We start from the raw sequence: 8,698 nt of genomic DNA, 5'->3' as shown, positions 1-8,698 counted from the left end.
GGGTAACGGGATGTGAATTATTGGTGTTTGAGGATATTGAGGTTAGCGGGAATTGGGAAGCGTTAATTATAATTAACGGGTTTAGTGGAATGTACCAATTTTACCCCTAGAGTAGCTTGAAAGGCTTAGGATGACACAAGGGTATTTTGGTCTTTTTTGGAGGATATATGTGACTTAAGTGGATTAGAAGGCTGTAGAATAAACAGAGTAAAAAACAGAGGCATTATCTTATCTTCCCGTTCACCACTTCCTCCATTGCCTTCTTTGGTGTTTTGAGCTCAAGGTGGGATATCAAGCTAAGGAACTTCAAGGCTGAGTTAGTAGACTTGGTTCTGCTTGTGTGGGAAGTTCAAAACAGGTTTTAAGGTGAGTTTTGATCATTGAACTCAAGTTATGCTCTGTTTTGATTGTTAGTTTCATACTTAGAGTTTTGATGTGGAAAGTGTGAATCAAAGGGGTGTTTTAGTGTTAGTTGATTGGGGTTTGATGTAAGTGAGTTAAGGGTGTTGTTTGGGGGTTTAATTATATGTTTGGAGGAGGTTTAGAGGTGGTTTGAGGGACTGGTTTGAGAGGAAGAAGCACAGGGGAAAAAACTGGTTCGTGTGGCCGACTTAGTCGTTCTGGGCTAAGCGCCGCGGCGCAGCAGGGGAGCGCCATGGCCCTTGGCGTCTGGCAGATGGGGAGGCTCTCTGTTTGGGGGCGCGCCGCGGCGCAGCAGAGGGGGGCCGCGGCCCTTAAGGCCAATTTTGCTAAAATGTGGTTTTTAGCTTGGGGATTCAAACCATAGGCCTCGGGGTTGGACCTAGTACCCGGTTGGGTAGTATTTGATGTCTCGGGGGCTGGGATTTGGTTTGGGAACCCTCGGTTATCATTTTCATTGATAAATTCTATAATTTGGTTATGACCAGGTGACCGTCAAGCATTTTAAAGGTTGATCGTTCTCACGGGTCGTTCATATAATATTCTCACTCGAACCAGAGGTAAGAAAACAGTGTATGAATACAGTTGCACCCTGTATAGGTATATGACATGCATGGTTTGATATTGAGGCATGTTGGTTGATTAATGTGGACATGGATTGCATGTTAAATGCTAGTGAACGCTAATTACCTGTTTGAGACACTGACTAGTCAGGGACCGACTCTAAAGTCGATGATCACGCATTGAATGGCTCTATAGCATTAATGTGGGACCGACCCTAAGGTCGAAGAACTTACAAGCGCTTGCCTGGTCTACGACCAGATGACTATAGCCAAGGTATATGACCCCGGTGACCGTTTGTCACGTGGCTAAGGGACGTTGTCCATAGTTTTGACTCTAGAGTCGTGAGGGAGGTTATGTTGGTGACCAGTCACCATGCACCTGTCCTGAACAAGCTTATGAAGGAAATCACCTATCAGTTAAGCCCTGGTGACCCTATCGTCACATGGCTAGAGGGAGCGATGCTCATTACTGTGACTTTTGGCTATTGTCACCTACTTGTTGGACTCATAGTCCTGAATGGTTATTATGATCGTTGTTGATATTATATCATTGTTTTATTGTGTTTTCTTGCTGAGCCTTGGCTCATGGGTGCTATGTGGTGCAGGTAAAGGAAAGGAAAAGCTTGGCCAGCCTTGAGTGGAGAGCTTGGGCGATGTGATGTACATACAGGGCCGCTTGACTGCCACGATCAAGGAATTCTCAGAGGGACTAGGGGTTTACCCTATTTTTGCCGCTTAGGCCGGCGGGGATTGTATATTTGGAACTGTAGTAACTCTTTTGTAATACAAACTACTTGTAAACATTTTGAAAGGCTCATGAGCAGTTTATTTACTTAATGAAATGTACCCTTTCCTTTTTATTGGTTTTTCACCTTAACCTGTTAATAGTACCTAGATCACGTTTTTAACCAAAGTACTCGGGTAGCGAGTCAAATTTTCGGTTCACTGTTCACCGTAACTTTTCTGGGGTAACCAAGGCGTTACATAGATGAAGCCATAACTTTAAAAGAGAAGTACAAAGTTGCGTCCAAGGCTAACCATGACACAGCGATCAAGCTCCAGGACGACCTGGTCGTTAGCCAGAATAAGGCTAATGAGCTAGAGGTGAAGGTGAAGCAGCATGAGGAGATCAATGTGAGCAACCTCGAAAGGTTTCAAGGTGCTACTTTCACATGTTTCAACATGTTCTGGAAGAGTAATAAAGGTCAAAACTTTGATTATCTTCCCGAACAGATAAGGGAAACCGAGCTTGCTTGATGCGCCGCTCGAGTGGAGGAGGAGAAGAATGCCCTTGCATCTCCTAAAATTTACTTGGCCACGGGCATTAATGGAGGAGAAGAGGAAACTGGAGTGGCCGTCAACCAGCACCCAAACCAAGACCCCCCTACACAGTGAACACATTTTTTTATATGTAATTAGAACACCCGAACAAACTGTTTGTAGTCTTAAGATAATTTGTTGCCTAGCCGTTTTATTTACTTTTAACATTTTACATTACATCCGAGCAGAAATTGCTCATGGTGTAAAGATATTTCGTTTGGATATTACAACTGTTATTATAATATCTGCTAGTGTTATTGTCTTACAAAATCAGCTAAATTTTTTTGAAAAATACTCTAAGTGTCGTAGTATGCTTTCCATTACTTTGCTCGTGCGTTTACATACATTTATAATATGCTTTGCTTGCTTAGTATCTTATATGCCCCCAAGTGATCGAGGAGTTTAAGGTGCTCGGTCACTTGCCATTGACCAATACATGTTCGAACATTAATGCTCGTGTACTTATAAACAATCAATGATAATATAGTAAACCAACACATGTAATGAGCAAATACTTGTAATAAATACAATAATTGGAAAGAATAACTAGCTACGCACAATTCCTTTTATTTCTCGTAAAAAAATGGACAAAAATTTGTGTCTGTACGAGTGATAAAAAATTGATCTTACACTTATAAGCGACCTGCCATCTAACTGGTCAGCCCTTGTTCAAAAACTTGTAAAACATAAAATTAATACGAGCCAAATCTTTTATAAAGAAATGTTCATTGATAATACTTGCCCAGACGTTCTCCATTCCAATTTCGAGCAGCGAGATCTCTGTTTAAGCAAGCAAGTTTGTATGTGTCTGGTTGAAGAATTTCTTAAATTTAATATGGACCTTCCCAGTTTAGTCTAAGCACTCCAGCAGCCTGATCGCGAGTGTTGAGAAAAACCCTTCTAAGTACCAAGTATCCTACGTTATACTTACTTTCGCGTATTTTCGAGTTAAAATATCGAGCGACCTTTTGCTGGTAAGCTGCAACTCGTAATTGGTCTTGTTCGTGACTTTCATTAACCAAGTCCAAAGACTCCATTAATAACTGATTATTCATATTCTGGTTGTATGTTATCCTTTTATGTGAGAGTGGATCTAACTCAACTGGTAAGATGGCCTCATACCCATATGCTAAAGAAAATGACGTATGGCCAGTTGTTGTTCGGTGTGTTATACGACCAGAGTACTTCGGGCGATTGTTCTAGCCATGCTCCCTTTGCCTCTTCGAGCCTTTTCTTCAGTGTGTCCTTTCGAGTTTTTTTTACAACTTCTACTTTTCGGTTTGCTTGTGGATGGGCAACTGATGAAAAACTCTTCGTCATGTCATGTCGTTCATAAAATCAGGAAACAGATCGCTGTCAAATTGTGTGTCATTATCTGATACGATCTTTTTTGGAAATTCATATCAGCATAAAATGTTTTTTACAACGAAATCCAATACTTTCTTGGTCGTGATTGTTGCGAGCGGCTCATCTTCTGCCCACATCGTGAAGTAGTCTACAGCAACTACTGCGTACTTGACATTCCCTTTTCCTGTAGGCAAAGATCCAATCAGATCTATTCCCCAAACTGCAAATAGCCATGGGCTTTGCATCTGTTTAAGCCCATTTGGGGATGCTTGAGGTATCTTGGAGAATATTTGGCATTATCACACATCTAAACAAACTCCATATGTTATCCCAAAATTGGCATATTTGGCGTGACACTAATCTTGGACAAGTGAAGTAGATTGGGCAGACCCCCCCCCCCCCAGGTTGGTGGGCGTATACCTGCAGGGTATACGATAAGTTACTGCTCGGCATACTATCACTAGAGGCTCAGCTGGTCGGTATAACGGACAGATAAACCTGGTCGACTTAAAGCAGTTACACTCACTGTTAACAGTCCGCAGGAATCGCCCAACCACCTGCAAAAAGCGCCTAACAGCCTGAAGACTCGGTCAAAACTCCTAACAAATAGGACTGTAACTACCTGCGAGAAGAGTGAGATATTTCCCCATCAGTTATGCTCAGCCGCAACCCTTGGGCAAGAGGGACAATATAAATACAAACTTTCCACCACAGTGGAGGGGACACACAAAAAATAGCCTACCGACTAGCCCCAGAAACATATCGAGCAGCCTGGCTTGGTACTTAGCAGTGATTCTTCCATTTCGTAATGTCTTTTACACCTAGAAATCTACCTGTATTCACTGGTTATCTTGTGTAAACTCTTAAAATCAATACAAATCTAAGAGGAAGTAGGTCATTACCAATCCTTGGGGCCGAACCTCTATAAATCCTGGTGTTCTTTATTATTTATTGCTCATTATTATTAGGTTCTTGGCTTGTTTATGATTCATTGATCGTCTAATTGAAAGTTCTCTAATTAATTAATTTAACTCCGCATCAGGGCAAACTGCTGGGCCCAGTGCACCATGATGCAGAGTTGTCGCCTCTGCTGGAATCACCCATGCAGGAACTTCAGGAGGAGTTGCTGCAAGGGGTACCGACCAGCCAGGACCAAGAGATGGAGGGCCTGGATGGTATGAGCCCCACGTAGATATCGAAGGGCTCGACCCTAAAGTTGATCAGATAAGAGAGGCCATGGGACAGATGCAAGATTAGCTTGCCACCATGAACCAGGGGTGAGCTACTGCTCAGGAAGCCCTTAATGGTGCTTTCAAAAAATAAAGGAGAGATTTCCAAGAATGGGTGGATCGATATGCCCGGGAGGTGCAGGCCCGTCAGGAAGACATGGAGCGTTAGACTAGGGAGGATGCTGAATCTATCCACAATTATATACAACAGCTGTAGACCCAAGGTATGGGAACTGTAGCAGGAACTACTGCTCAGAACCAACAACGTCCTCCTATTTTTGGTTTCGGTGAGGGTGTCATGCATGGACCAGAGGCTTAGCCTCAGAATGGGAATCAGGGTCCAACCAGAAGTCTCAGATCTGGTTAGGGTGCTCAAGTGAACAACAATAGGTGACCCTTACCAGCTGATGAACATGTCCTGCCAAGGCACAACATGCGACAAAACCAAGTGGCAATGGCCGAGACAGGAATCCTGGTGCTGCGGGACGAGAAGGAAACCCTCAAGCTTCAGCGCCGAATAGGATTGGTCAACCCCAAAACTACCAACAATATCCGGGTCGGTACATACAACACCAAGAATACTGACCAAGATTCCGAAGGGACGAGCCGGAAGTTAGTAACGCATACGAACCCCATTATGCTGATGGGTATGACCATGATGAGGCAGCGAGCCAAGTTCGCCAACATAATAACCAATGTCAGAGAGGTAACCAACTCAAAGGACCATTTATCCCACAAGGGCAGGATATCCCAAACAACCAACCACCTCGAGGTGGAGGGTTTCAGGGAGTACCTCCAGTACAAGGCCGAGCAGACAGCCAGAATGCTGGGGGTAGACCTCGGCCAAACTTTGTTTTCAATCGAATGGGTCCCATGGGAGGTGAAAACCTTCAAGATGCTCTTAATCGTACCAGGGAAAATCGAGATTCGAACATCATAGCTCCACCTGAGCCTATTCAGGACCCTAGAATGGATGAGGTCTGCAATGCAGCACAGCCCCAGGCAGCTGCAGACCCTAACATCCAGGCCCAACTGGATCTGTTAACCCGACTGGTAAGGGACTTAACAGCCCCCATGTTAATAGATATTGAAATGGAGAGACAGAGAGGTTCCCCATTTTCTGAACGTATTAACTAGCTGCCCATACCTGTCAAATTCAAAATGCTGACATCAAAGATGTACACTGGACTGGAAGACCTAGTATCCCATGTTCACCTCTTTGAACTGCAGACTGATCTCTAGGGAGTTCAGGATGATTCCAAGTGCAGGATCTTCCTGGCCACCCTGTCAGAAATCGCCCAGCAATGGTTCTTCAAGCTACAACCAAGGTCAATTACATCATGGGATGGATTTGTACACCTATTCTATTCCCAATTCTCTTCGGCAATGCCTCTTCTGGCCGAGTCGAATGACCTGGTGGACATAAAACAAAGGGATAATGAACCTTTAAAAGACTACATCCAACATTTTATGCGGGAGGTCACCAAAGTGAAATCCCTCAGTGATGATGGTACACTGATAGCCATCAATTTTGGAGTCAAGGTAAAAAGTTTGTTCTGGAGCAGTTTGAAAAGGAAGTCTGCATGTACCACTCAGAAGTTCCTTGATCGGGCAAAGGAGTTCATCAAGCTTGAGGAAGTTGAGCGGAAGGTAGATAATCCAACTCAGATAGCTACTGAGCAAAGGAAAATAGATGCTGGGAATACCACTAACCCTGTAGAGAGAGGCAAGAATGGGGCTAAGAACGACAAACGCGGTAATGGGGCTGGAAGTAGCGGTAACCAGAATGACAATAAGAAGCCTAAAACCACCAAGCAATCCAAATTGCGAGAGTATGTGCCTAAGTTTACTACTTACTCCATCCTGTTCGGTCCCCGTGCAGAAGTTTTCAACGCTACCTAGGCGGTCGCACCGTACAAAAGACCTCCACCAATGAGGAAGGATGTTAATAGGCGGGATATGACTAAGTTCTGCCAGTTTCACAATGACTATGGTCATGAAACCAATGAATGTAACCACCTGAAGGAAGAGATAGAATTCCTCACTCAACAAAACAATGCTCATCTGAAGAGGTATGTACGGCTAATTGCCAACCAGCATCCTCAACAGCCTCCTCAGCAACAATCTCAACAGTATCAAAGCAACCAGCCTCTCCTACCACCACCAGCTGTTGGTCGGCTGGATATGATCTGTGGCAGACCACATTTGGCCAGCAATTCCGACAAAGCTCGAGAAAGATACCCTCGCTCCCTTTGGCATGATCAGGAGGAAGATGTACTGGTTGTCCAGGAGCGTACTCCCAAACAACCTCGCTATGAGTGTGAGCCAATCACCTTCAAATAGGAAGACACAAGTCACGTATACATCATCTGCATAATGATCCCTTGGTGGTAGAAGTACAGATTGCTAATATGATTGTGGCTCGAATGATGAGTGACCATGGGTCGTCTGCCAACATCATGGTTCAAGAGTACCTTGGAAAGGATGAATTTAAGCATCAACGATCTGGAACCATGCGAGCAGCTACTGTATGGATTCACAGGGAATGGCATGGCCCCAAAAAGAAGCATAAGGCTGCCTTTGACAGTGGAGACAGCACATAAGAGCAACACTGTAATGTATTTTCTCGTAGTAATCGACATCCCCTCTCCGTACAATACCATGATAGGCCGACCAGCCCTGGATGACCTCCGAGCAGTCACTTCGGTCTTCCATCTGTTCGTCAAATTCCCAACCCAGGCGGGTATAGGATGTCTCAAGGGGAACCAACTGGTGGTCAGAGAATGTTATAATTCATCAGTAAAAAAGGCAGGGAAGGCAGTCTGTACCGCACAGCTTGCAAGGCCCAGTCACCAGAAATAGGATGCAGCCCAAAATGAGGGGGAAGACGTAAACCCTCATTTTGGGGATATTGATACATGGGTGGGTCCAGTCGAAGAATTGGAAGAAGTCCCGCTTGATCCAAGGTACCCGACTAAGGTTGTCAAAGTAGGGAAAGGGTTGTCCGGGAACATAAGATCCACTTTGATCCAGTTCCTATGGGACAACCAAGATGTATTCACCTGGTCTCATGATGATATGGTAGAGATTTTCCCAACTATTATAAGCCATGCCCTCAACATCGATATCGAAAGCCCGTGCAGTAGAAAAGAAGGTTATTAGATCAAACAAGGGCAAAGGCATTGAAGGTGGAGGTGGAAAAGCTTCGGAATAACAATTTCATTAGGGAAGCCTTCTACCCAATATGGGTGTCCAATCCCGTATTGGTACCAAAGCCTAATAACAAGTGGAGGGTGTGCATAGATTTCACAAATTTAAATAAAGGTTACCCGAAGGACTGCTTCCCACTTTCGAGAATTGACCAGCTGGTGGACGCTACAGTTGGCCATGAAATCTTAACCTTTATGGATGCCTACTTGGAGTACAAACAGATAAGCATACATCCACCTAACTAGGAGCACACCAGTTTCAGCACAGAAGTGGGGCTATACTGCTATAGAGTCATGTCGTTTGGGCGGAAAAATGCAGAAGCCACGTAGCAACGGCTAGTGAACCATATGTTCAAAGACCATATAGGAAATAACATGAATGTTTACATGGATGATATGTTGGTGAAATCCAAAAAGGCTAGGGGGCACATTGAGGACTTGGAGGAATGCTTCAACATCTTGAGGCAGTATAGAATGAAATTGAACCCCCTCAAATGCTCCTTTGGTGTAGGGTTGGGAAATTTTTTGGAGTTTATAGTGAACTCCAGAGGAATTGAAGCAAATCCCGAGAAGATAAAGGCACTGTTGGACATGCTCTCACCAGCTAGAA

This window comes from Humulus lupulus, chromosome 9, assembly GCF_963169125.1.
Source record: "Humulus lupulus chromosome 9, drHumLupu1.1, whole genome shotgun sequence".
In the NCBI taxonomy this organism is placed as follows: domain Eukaryota; kingdom Viridiplantae; phylum Streptophyta; class Magnoliopsida; order Rosales; family Cannabaceae; genus Humulus; species Humulus lupulus.
The sequence above is the reverse complement of the archived record's forward strand: the minus strand, read 5'-3'. Positions refer to the sequence as shown.